Source organism: Cryptomeria japonica, chromosome 10 (genome assembly GCF_030272615.1).
Source record: "Cryptomeria japonica chromosome 10, Sugi_1.0, whole genome shotgun sequence".
Taxonomy (NCBI): domain Eukaryota; kingdom Viridiplantae; phylum Streptophyta; class Pinopsida; order Cupressales; family Cupressaceae; genus Cryptomeria; species Cryptomeria japonica.
The window spans coordinates 798906779-798920054 of record NC_081414.1 but is presented as its reverse complement, the minus strand read 5'-3'; positions in this window follow the sequence as shown (position 1 = coordinate 798920054).

The window sequence follows — 13276 nt, the reverse complement described above, 5'->3', positions numbered from 1 at the left end:
GTAGGTTCGGAAGAAGATTCAACACCTCTTAGGACAATCTTGGATTGCTGAGGAGGATTCTCAGGGTTTTTGTTCTTGATGGTAATAGTAGAGATATGATTGATAGTTGAATCATAGTTGTAAGGTGCTCTAGTATAGTTGGCTTGATCATCTGTGACTTTAGCTTTTCCCTTGTCGTGCTTTGGGAATGGTTCCTTAAACATCTGATGTTCTTGATTGGATGAGTGTCCCTCAATCTCAATGTCACCTCTATCAATGAGATCTTGCACAATATTCTTCAGTCGATGACAATTACCTATTTTATGACCCTTGCTCTTATGAAATTCACAATACTCATCATCATTCCACCAATTTGGTTTGACCTTTGGTTCATATGGAGGAAAATCTGGAACTGTGATTACCTTGTTTGCCACCAGCTTTTTGAAGACTGACTTAAGTGGTTCTCCCAATGGAGTGTACTTCCTTCGTGATCTAGAAGTTGTTTGAGTATTCACTTGATTGTTTGTAGAACTTGATCCTGAAAAGATGAATTTGGGTCGCACCATGTTGGCATCAACAACACCATCATTGACTGTGTTCTTGTTTTTATTCCAAAATCTTGGCTTGTCTTTTCCTTTAAAGTCATCTTTGTTTTCCTTGAATTTCTTAATGACTCCTTGTTCAATTAGGACCTTTTCTGTTGCTAAGCCCTTTTCAATGACATCTTTGAAGGTGGCCAAACAAGCTTTTCTTAGATCATAACCAATGTCTTTGTTAACATTCTGGGTGAACATTTCTACCATTTGTTTTTGTGGAATTTCACAAGAGCATCTGCTGGCTAGATTTCTCCATCTTTGTAAGAATGATGCAAAAGATTCTCCCTCTTTTTGCTTAGTATTGCACAAAGTAGTGACTGATATGTCTGTCTCTATGTTGTAGGAGAAATGTTGAATAAATGCCTCTGCTAAGTCACCCCATGACTTAATACCAGGTGGGAGTTGGGAGAACCATTCCATAGCTTGATCGCCTAATCTTTGTGGGAATAATCTCATCAAATATGTCTCTTCTGAAGCTACTTCAATGCAAGCTATGAAAAACTGTCTTATGTGTGCCTGAGGATCCCCTTTTCCTCTATACTTATCAAATTTAGGCGTCACAAAATGTGTAGGAAAAGGAGGCATTGGAATGCTCTTGTCAAATGGATAAGGACATATGTCTCTCATTGTGTATGTTGGCTTCAGTGCATTTATGTCCTCCATTTTCTTTTGTAAGTCTCTGATTTGTTGCTCCAAATTGCTCTTAGGTGGAGATCGATTTCTTGAACCATACCCCATGTTTGAGGCACCAATTTGAGGAGGAGCTTGTTGCATATATGGATGATATTGATCATACACATGTTCATAAGGAGGAGGTCTGTAATGACGCTGCGTATATGGACCACTTGGTATAGATTCATGTTGAGGAATGCCATATCTATTTTGTCCATGTATACCATACTCTATAGGCATGTCATGTTCTAATGTGTTGCCCCCAAATTTGACATGAGGTTTCCTTGTATCCAAATTTTGAGCATACCTTTGAACATCCAATTATTTTGGTGGTTGATCCTTAGCATTAGTATGTGATTGAGCATATCTATCTACGTAAGACCTCCATAATGGTCTGCGAAGGTGAGTATCATATACTTGACCATGTGTATGTGGGACCGCTGGTTTTTGAAGCAAAGCTGATGGTGATTCAGGTACCATATGTGGTCCTCTATTTCTTCCACTATTAGGTCTCCTTTGATCCATGTTGGAGTGAGTTTGTTGCAAAGGTCGATTTTCCATTATTTGAGACATGTCAAAATCCTGAGGTATCTTGGCTCCACTTTGTGCCATCATTTGTAAGAAGTATTGTCTATCCCTCCTCATTATTTCCTCAACCAATCGATTGAAATGGGGATTCATAATGGATTCTTCCACATCTGCTGAATGTATTGAAAAATTGTCCATATTGTCATTGTGTGTAGCATTGTTGTTTGTAGTGTCTGTGTTCTCCACATTTGGAATGTTTCTATAGACATCCATGTCCGGCAATGTAGTGTGATCAGTATTGAAAAATAAATCGTTGTCATACTCATAAGAACTCATGTTTGCAGACTCTTGAGCCTCTTTAGTTTCTCTCCTAGATTTTTGAAGACGGGTTTCAACCATGAACTAGGTATTGACCAAGATGTGTAAGACTAGATGAAAATGGAAAAAGTATGGAAGACTAAGAGTTGGATGGAATGTAAATGAATCTGAGGTGTACTTGCAAATGTCCAAAGTGTAAGACCAAGTATGTATGTGGTAGAGTAGGTGTGACTTCCAAAGAGAGGATAGTTTCTCTTGATGAGGTAAGTTGACCTTGACCCTAAGTAAGACCAAGTGAGACCCAAAGGTAAGAAACCTTGATGAGGGACCACTTAGCAAAGTGTTGTTGTATGTAGTGTGTTGACAAAGTATGATGAGGACAAGCAAGTGACCTTTTGACCCAAGTTTAGACAAGTATGAATGTAAAATGAGATGTGAAGCAATGATGGACTATGTGAGACCCAAAGACAGGTTGAATGCTAGATGAAACCTGAAGAAACAACTGAGGAAGCTCAAGTATTCTGAAACTGATTTCTTTTGTTTGCTGGACTATGAAATTTTCTTGCAATTTTGAACACAGATGCGCTTGTATACTGCACAGACGCGGTTATCCGACGCAGACGTGTTTCTATTCAACACAAACGCTGTTATAAACACAGACGCTATTCTACCCTTCACATATGCATTTATATGACTCAGACGCGGTTAAAATAGACACAGACGCATTTCTATAAAATTTGTGCAATTTTTTCCAATCTGTGAAGTCATTTTGTTGTGACCAAATCTGACTGTTTGACTGTTTTTCATGACAAGAGGACACAATGTTGATGAGGACTCAATGTTTACAAGTGTTTAGACTCCAAAATGACTCCAAGAAAAGTGTGTTGTTTGATGTAAAAATGTTTTGCATACACTTGAAAACACAAAAGACACAATGTTTTGGTGTTTGGTCTTGAATGTTTGAATGTTTAAAATAAGTCAAGCACAATTCTTATGGCTGGCCAAGACAATAGTTGTTGATCCCACATGAGGTTTTACCCTCGAGGCTACGCTATTCAGAGTGGATACTTAGATGCTTGACCTCACTGGCTCCACACTCGGCACTCACTTCTCGGGTCAGCCAAGCATTAGTCCCCATGAAAACTCCCGATGGCGAACTTTGTATCTCTACTAAGAACCGTATGTGTGTGGGCCGCTACCAGAGGTCCGACCTCCTGCCCCAACAACTAGAAGGATTTGGGCTTCTAAAACAAAAAGGTGCTAGTAAGGGCATCCGCTCGTGTGGCCATACATGTGGTACTTTCAGCTCTGTAAATACAGAAGGCTCCCAGCCGGTAGGGGTTACGCCCTACAACTAATCAAATAAATTTGATCAAAAGGGTTTATGGGGAGACATAGTGTCGGTATGAACTAATCAGCACATGTTATTCATAGTTTTCACCATGAATACATTTATTTATAATGGTTTGGAAGAAGATGGCTTTTCTTTTGCTACCACTTGGGTCATTCTCTTCTCACTAGTAGTCCTAATGACCACACAGGAAGACAGGCCCTCTAAAGATTAAACAAAAAGAGCCTATTGCTCAAGGCACAAAAGACAATGATTCAATTTTAGTGCACCAATGGAAGTGTTTGCTAGTCTATGAAAACAAGGCACTCAATAAAAATCAAAACTCTTGCCAAGGACCTGCAACAAAGAGTTGTTAGTAGTTTGGGTTGTTTGAAATAATCACCCCTTCCTGCACACACACAAGTTAGGTAAATTTTAAAACCCAAAAGACTTTGTGAAAATAGGGGCCTTCAACCAAATGATTTAGCTTCCAAGGCAAGCTGAACCAATTGTCTTAGCTAGATCTGAAAATGTTAGTCCAAAAATAAACCAGATCTGAAACCCTAAATGCAAAATCCGAAAACCGAATCAATAAAATTTCCAAAATTTTGAAACAGGCAATACACAGACGCGATTACCGCCTACGCAGACGCGACTCCGCAACAGAAACGCGGTTTTGTGACACACAGACGCGATTAAAAACCACAGACACGCTTTCTGTACGCAGACGCGGGGGAAAACGATACAGACGCGTTTCAGTAACACAGACGTGCCTCTCTGGAACCTGCAAAATGAAATATGACTAAAACACAGACGCGGATCCAGCTATCTTAGACGCGCCAGAAAATCAAAAACACGATCCAAAAGTGCGCAGACGCGAAAATACCAAAAATGCTGCCGAAAATGTCCGATTTGCAACTTCAAAAACACAAGACCTGCAACAAAGGGACAAGTGTCCCACCGGGTGTGCCAAAATGTATATGGTGAAAATGGATAACAATAATAACAATATTGAAAGGCTAAATGAATCCAACCACAAAACCCTAGCCTAACAATCAACAAACATCCACCATAACATATGAAGATTACCTAAGACAATGCAAATCACATGAAATCACAAAGATTATACCATCACATGTCCAATAGGGTTTTGATCTCCATTCTTCCTATCTCCATTGATCTTGCTTGATATATTTGCTCTTAGATTTTATGTGCACAAGAGCTCAACAAAGAACGGAATGTGGTTGCAAGTAGGATCGTAGTGTAGTCAAGTCTTCCAAATTGTCGATTAGGGTCATTGATTAGGGTTTGATAATGAAGAAGGCATCTCCTTAAATAGAAGACACCATAAGAAATGGAGGGATAAGATTGAGAGGTGTAAAAAAGGAGGTCGGCTAGGATTAGAGGGTAGGTAGAGGAAATAATAAAATAATGAAAGAGGTAGGCAGTGTAGGAATTAAGAGATGAATGACATGTGTCATAGGTAGAAAAGGCTAATGAATTAATTAAATAAATAAAGATTTATTTAATTAATAGAAGAAGTGGGATAATTAAATAAATAAGTATTTATTTAATTTAGGAAAAGGATAATTTAAATAAATAAATGTATTTATTTAAATGAGAAATAAGGCTAGAAGAGGATAAATGAATTAATTAAATAAATACAGATTTATTTAATTAATAGAAGAATGAGGCTTAGATAACTAAATAAATAATATTTATTTAATTAGACTGGACAATTTTAGGTGTCTACAGGCCTAAAAAGTAAATTTCGCTCCTGACCCTTCCAAAGGGTCCAGAGTGAAATTATTGAAAGAACTCTTTTTCCCTCTAGCCAAAGTCAGGATCTATGTTTGCCTCTCAAAGAGGATTAGAGTTGGAAAAGTCAAGAATCAAGCTCAAAACATGATTTTCACTCTTGACCCTTCTAAAGGGTCCAGAGTGAAAATTCTTATAACTCTTGTTTTCTTCCTTGTTTTGGCTAGGCGTTGGCATGATGAAGGAGGAATTAGTATGTTCTTTCCTTGAGAGGGAGTGGGATGTTTTGGAAGATCAAGATTTTAGCCCAAAAGAGAATTTCGCTCCTAACCCTTCCAAAGGGTCCAGAGTGAAATTCCTTACAAACCTCATTTGCTACCTTGTTTGGGCTTGAAACCTTGTTGCTTAGGTGGCAAATGATCTATGTTTGCCTCCTAGGGAAGATTATAGTTTGAAAAATGAAGAAAACAAGGTCAAATTGTGATTTTTGCTCCTAACCCTTCCAAAGGGTCCAGAGCGAAAATCAACCTAAGACTCATTTCCTCCCTAGTTTGACCAATTTTTTATGTCCAAGGCATGTTGAAAGAGAGAATGGGCATATTGAAATCCTTAGGAATGTTTGAAGCATTTAAAAGTGAAGGATTTTAGCCAAGAGGGTGAATTTCGCTCCTGACCCTTCTAAAGGGTCCAGAGAAAAATTCTTGGAAACTCATATTTTATTCTTGGAGATGGTCAAATTCTTGAGTTTTATGGAATGGTTAGAAGGACTTTGATGTTTTCTTGCCTTTTAATATTTGATTGAGGTAATGGAGTAGACAAAACAAGCTCAAAATAGGAAATTCGCTCCTTACCCTTCCAAAGGGTCCAGAGTGAAATTCCTAAAATCCATTATTTTCCTAGCAAAGTCAAGTCAAACTTGGGTTTTTGTAGCTTGGATGGGTGAGGAGAAGTGCTTTCTTGCCTTTTAAGGTGGATTCAAGTTGAAATGATAGAGGAATAACCCTAAAACAAGATTTTCGCTCCTGACCCTTCCAAAGGGGCCAGAGCGAAAATCCTAAAACCCATCATTTTCTCCAAAATTTGTACCAAGCCATGCCTAGACCAATGTGAGGTATGCCCTTGAGATTGTCTTTGAATTGATTGTTGTCTCAAAAAATTATGATTTTCGACTAGAAAGGGAAATTCACTCCCAACCCTTCCGGAGGGTCCAGGGTGAAATTGTGTAAAACCTATCTTTTCCCTTAGTTTCATGCCAAATCTAGTGTGGATCATGATTAAAGAAGGCCTTAGGAATGACTCCAAATTTCCAATGATTATCAAGATTGAAAGAATTGAGCCAAATGATGAAGATCAATCCTGACCCTTCCAATGCGTATGGGGCAAAAATTCTTCAGCCACCTATTTTCGCTTGCAAAATCAAGTCAAACTTGGGTTGGATGTGAGAGGAGAAGTGTTTTCTAGGCTTTTGAGGTAAATTCAACTTGAAATGATGAAGAATCAAGCCTAGAACTTCCAAAGGGTCCAGGGCGAAATTTCACTAGACCACCTTTTTTCCTCAATTTTATGCCAAGGCAATTGCAGACTAAGGTGAATTAAGATGGGAGAGGTCCTTAGGAGTAACTTCAAGTTGATAAGAATCATTGAAATTGAAGGAATTGAGCCAAATCAAGAATTTTGCTCCTGACCCTTCCAAAGGGTCTAGAGGGAAATTCTAAAATCCACCTATTCCTTTAACATTTGTGCCAAGCTAGGCCTAGACAAAGATGATATAAGCCCTTGGGATTTCCCTTGAAAGGATTTTTGTCTCCAAAAAAGGATTATTTTGGGCTAGAGGGACAATTTCACTCCTAACCCTTCTAGAGGGTCTAGGGCAAAATTCATTGTAGGTCTTGTCCCCGGCCATGATTTCTTACAAAATTCTCTTTCCTAGTCATTTTGAGGTTAAATAAAATGTTGCAAGCATGGGAGAGGGATCCAAGGATGAAAGTCTAAGTAAACAAAGTGAAAAGAATGTAATTGAGTGAGGATAAACAAGCAAAAGGTGAAATTCACTCCTGACCCTTCCAAAGGGTCTAGGGCAAAATTGTGCAAAACATATATTTTCCCTCAAATTTATGCCAAGTTTAGTGTGGATCAAGATTAGAGGTGTCCTTAGGCATGTCCTTGAATTGCCAAGAGTCATCAAATATGAAGAAATGAGCTCAAAACAATAAATTCGCTCCTTACCCTTCTAAAGGGTCCAAAGCGAAAAACACTAAAACCATGCTTTTCTCCAAATTTTATGCTAAGTCAAGCCTAGAATAGGGTGAGAGAAGCTATTTGGAATGCCTTGGAATGATGTTTGACCATCAAAAGTGTGATTTTTGAGCTAGAATGAGAATTTCTCTCCTAACCCTTCTAAAGGATCCAGAGCGAAATTCTGGATAGGTCCTGTCCCTGGCTAGTTTTTTGAGTGAATTCTCCTTTTTGGGCCTTGTGAAGATCAAACCAGTGTTGCCAAGTTGTGAAATGGGTTCAATGTAATAGAGTCCCTATGAACTGAAGTAAAGAAAGTGAAATTGGGTGTGAATAGGCAAGCAAAGAGTGAATTTCGCTCCTAACCCTTCTAGAGGGTCCAGAGCGAAATTCTTCAAAATCACTATTTCCCCTTTGTGTCAAAACAAAAATTTTATTCCTAAGGAATGAAAAGACTAGAGGGAGATTATTTAAGCCTTTCAAGATAAATTTAAAGTGAAGAAGATGGAATAATAAGCCTAAAACAGGAATTTTGCTCCTGACCCTTCTAGAGGGTCTAGAGCAAAATTCCCAATTTCACTCAAATTGCTCATAATAAAGGTCAAGGCATGGGTCCTTGGGCATTGGAGGAAGGAAAACTATCATATGTTTTCCTTGGGAGGAGTTTTTGGAGTAAACAAGTGATAGAATCATCCTAGAATACAAAATTCGCTCCTGACCCTTCCAAAGGGTCCAGGTAGAAATCTTTTAGAACTCTTATTTTTCACCTTGTTCGAGCAAGGCAAAGGGCTAGTTGTGAGGTAATGATGAAAAGAGGTCTAAATTGGCCAAGAATGCAAATTTAAGTCTTGACCCTTCTAGAGGTTCCAGGGCGAAATTCTTATAGGGCCTGTCCCTAGGGAGAATCTTGAGCAAGCTTCATTTTAATATCTTTTGTTGATGATCTAAGGTATAAAATGCTATGTTAGAATAAATATATTATTGTCCCTAATCATTTTATGGTTTGTCTTGCAGGTTAAAGAAGACCAGGCCAGGGCAAGGATGACCTCCTCCAGTCCAACACAATTAAGGACAACCTCCTCCAGTCCAGCATCATTAAGGACGACCTCTTCCAGACCAGCATTTGAAGGAAAGACACACCATCCATCCTGGACATCAAAGACAAAGGAAGTAAAAGCAAGGGTCCATTGGAGAAGTAGATAGTCTCAAAAGAGTTAATTAAAGTTATCTTTGCAACATCATCAAATTGAACATCAACCAAGTTGCAAGTGTCAGACAAGGTGGCGTCCTAGTCATCACTCCTCCAGTCAGATTGGTCCACCTCAGCATGTCCAGATTCAATGTACCTGACTCATCAAAGATGACACAAACTTTGATGTACCTACCCCGGTTATCCATTGGTTGAATATTCCAGAGAAGGGATGTGTCCAAATAATTCAATTATTTCATTGGCCAGAATTGAGTTTGTTGTAACAAACCCTAATTAGGGTTTTTATTGTAAAATCTTGGCCATTGATCTCAAATTGATCTAGGCCATTGAACTGTATTGTGAGTGCTATATAATCCCTGGCTCCTCATTTGTAAAGGCTAATGATAGTTAGTCAATAGTTGATAGTAGATGAATAGTTAGCTAATAGTGAATAGTGAGCTGATAGAATAGCAATTAGAGTAAATTAGGAGGACAAGGCAAGAAATTGTTGCCAATGATTGTAAACAAAATCCATTTTCATTGAAGTTATGGTGAAGTGTGTTGTTTCATTGCAATATGCATGGTCTCTTATTGAATCTTCATTTTAGATGATAGATAATTAAATTGAATGAAAGAAGTTGTTGAATGCACCTGTGTGGAATCCATCTAGTCCATACCACTAGCCTCTTACTGATTGTAAGTGCACCTTGCATGGTCAACTGACATAAAATGAGCTTAATCTTAAGTTGTTAGACGTCTATTATTCATGCATTATCTTGAATGGTGATCAGTTTCTAATGGTGTACGATTTGAACATATTGGAAGCATCCCTTAGAAGATCACACTGAGTTGATGTTGGATTGTTCAAGCCTGATGGTAAGACTCAACCTAGTAGGACTCCACCTAGTCATTCATCCATCTTCTCACATTCTAGGTAGTAGAGTAGACTTCTTGAACCCTGCATCTTTTTCCATTTTTTTGTCTTTGAGTTAGTAAATAGTACTCGTGATTCCAGGAAATCATACATTCATGTGCCCTTGTGATTCTAGCCAAATCACATCATACCACGAAGAGCTTATCCACACATAGAGACCCTACATACAAGAACCTTGGAGTTACTCCGACTGATCCTTTGGTGAGATCTTCAGTAGTTCGAAAACTTTTTTTAAGAGAGGACAAGATACCTTGGTATTTTATTTTGTGTTCGCATGTGTACAAAAAATACATCAATAGAATTGGCGCTAGAAGGATGGCTGAGCATTTGAAAGTTGGATCTTGTCAAGTCACATCGCATTTGAAGAAAGCATCTTAAGACTTTTTACCCTTCTCCCATGCTCAACAAAATTAGTAGTGCCTGACAGTAAATGCGTAATCTTGAATCCAAGGAAGATCAGTGGAAAGCCTTCTTGAATGCTCGATGGAAATGATGCAAAGAAGGAAGGTGATCACTGGGTCCTCAGTTGGACTTGTGAAAACAAGGAAGCAAGCTAGAACCAGTTGAACATTCAAGTTGAATCTGAGATATTCAAGATCTTTCTTATTCCAGAAAATCCAAACAAAAGTGAAAAATAGAAAATCTTAAAAAAGTAAAAAAAAAAATCAAAAAATCAAAAAGAAAAGATTTCTCAATGGAGTGGCAACAGTTTCACGAGGAGCAACAAGTTGATTTTCATCAACTTTGGTGGGGATTGAATACACAACTTTACCCACACAGATTGTTCGAGTTTGCAAGGCCAGGGTAGTGTCGAGTTCACGAGATAGATGAACATGATGAAATGCATTGCTTGAAGTACTTATCAAGGATGGAATCAGCAACGCAGGGAAAAATCTTCTTTTGGGATGTCCCCACGCCAGAAACAGAAGAAGGAAGCTTCAGTGTCCCAGAGAGAAAGGATCCTCTTCTAAGCTTCTTATGGATGTTCGAGAGTGAGCTCATTTTGAATGGTGAAATACATTTAGACAACACATTACTACCATTATGGTGTAGAATTCACAACTCACCTCACTCTGAATTTACTTGCTCGGTATGTGAAATGGCTATCAATCAAGTCAAAAACCAGTTTGAATGCCAACTTTGTCTGAGGAAGAATGTATTATGAACAGATCTTGGGGTGCACATCTTGCAGTTGAATTCAGGAGAACCTATGAACAAGACATTGCTCCAGCATCTGATTATGAGAAGGATCAGTTGTACGTTGATGATATAAATGCACCTAAGGAACAATGTATTACAATGGTTAGCTTGCCATGCCTTGCCCCTGAAAAGGAATATCATGAAAGAAAAGTTGAAGAATCAGTTGAGAATACTCAAACAGTGATAAAGGAAGATCTAGTAGTTGAACAAGCAATTAAAGGAGAAGATGACTCATTCCTTGAAGAATTCTTGTTTATGCTACAAAAGGAGATCCTTGAGATTGAATTGCAAGAGGTTTCAAGTAGCATCATTGAAGAAGACAATCAAGTTGAGATGTTGAACATAGAAATACAAATTATCATAAGTGAGCCTAGGTATGAAGAACAATTCCAAGGGGTGCTTAAAGATTTCATCACCATCATACTATTTGAAGAAGCACTGAAGGACCATATAGAGGAAGCACAAGTGGAATCACTGCCAAAAAATTTTCAAGATAAACAAGCTATGGTGAGTGATGTGATCCATCATCAATTGCGACCTCCCGAGTCATCACTTGAGAATGAGACATCACCTTAGATTATCTTTGATCAACTAGAGGAAATGTTTGAGGCTCAATCCATCAGGGAGTGCTTAGTTTTTGACGATATGCTCACAAAATTCCATGAAGATGCTTTGTTTATGCAAGATGCCTCAATGAAAACAAAGGATGTTGAGCTATTCGAAGGGGCGCTGAGCTTGTTTCAAGAGGAACTTCCTAATCAAGATCAACACACTGTGAATGCTCATGGAAAAGTTCATCATCAATGGTGACCTCCTGAAGCATCTAGTGACCTTGCTTCCGACAATGTAGTGCCATTTGAGCCTAAAATATGCTAGGTTGTCTCTTTCCTTAATTCTAGCCTTGAAAGTTATTATGATTTTGATTATGGGGATTTTGGGAAAACAACTTACATCTGGATTGATTGTGGTCCTAACAAGTTACCCCAGTTGATCATTTTGAGTGAAAATTTTCTTGAGTATGAGAGATGCATGGTGAGAGTTTGGTTTTTTGTATTTAAGGATAAATTTGCTTGACTGAGAACCATCACCTTTGCCATGCTCCTGTTGCACAACCTAAGAAATCATGTGAACTCATGTATATATTTTGCTTCTTTGAGTTGTGTTGAGTCTGGGAGTCCTGTATATAGGTTTAAAATTGGCTTTCTTTTTGTGTTGTTTAGGCTAGAGGTCTTTTGAGCCTTGTTCTTAATCCGCTTTAAGTCATTTGACTTAGGATCCTGAGTGGCTCAAGTAGTTTAGTTGTTTTTTCTTTCTTTAGTTAGCTTTTGTTTTGCTCTAGCTTAGCTTTGTTTGGGTTGGTTGGTTGTCGTTTGCTTTATTTTAGATGTCTTGAGTAGAAGCCTCCATTCATGAGAAAGGTGTCTGTGTTGTTGCTAACACACTGGCTACATCCTAGATCTTATGTCAGGCTCATTTCTTAGATATCTATTCATGAAGTGCTCAGAATCAAAGGTTGTTCCTCCCCAACTTTATCATCTGATCAGGACCTGTATTTGTCTTGGAAGGGAATCATTTTTTGTATCTTGATGCTGACATCTGTTGATTACTATATCTTCACACATTAATAGACTCTGAGTCATTATGGTTTTCAGGCAAAGCTGTGATTAGTGAAAAATCTAAAATCCGGCTTCAGCACCACCACAATCCTCAAACCCTAGTAAGCTTCACTGCTTACGAGCCAAAGGAATTGACGGAATGAAAAAGCAATATCAAAAGAGAAAAAATGAGAAAATGAAAGAAAAATAAAAAAAATGAAATATCAAAATTGGCTAATGGGAATATGCGAGTAACTCCATCGGGGCTATGGACGCCCGGCAAGAAATGGACCAATGTTCATGACATTGCGATGATAACCTCATCGGAACTATAGACATTTGAGTGGCAGTGAGGCTCTATCCAGGATGCTTATGAAGTTTAGATATACTATGTAGCCAATCATAGGGGAACCTGAAAGTCATAGTTGTCTTGTCGAGAGGAATGAATACACTTGCACACACCTGGGTAATCAAAGACTAAGTGTCTGGATCTGGTTAAGGATTTTCCTTCCACTTTGAGTGCATTTTCTAATCTCTTGATAAGTTGGGTTGAATTTTATGGAGGTTCTAAGTGTTAATTGAGTGTTTATCTCTGAAATGTTCAGGAACAATTATTCAAGGTGGCCCTAGATGTTGTGACATATTCACACATCGCCCCATTGCAAATGGGGACCCCTACTCTTTTTTGCTTTCTATGTTTTTAGGATTTGTCTATTGGCCTTTGAGTGTTGCCAGAGGGATCACTAGGATGGCAGGCTCTGCTTGAGCTGAGGTGAGTCTTTGGGGCCCTAGAATTAGGGTTTCTTTGAAAGTCTTCCTTAGGGCCTGGTTTTGCTCTTGTTGCTAATTGTGTCTTCCTTGGTGAGTGAGTATCATTCTTGAAGGTCCGAGCTAGGTCAAGTTGGTGAGTGATGAAGTCTGGAATGTCATCCTAATCTTCAA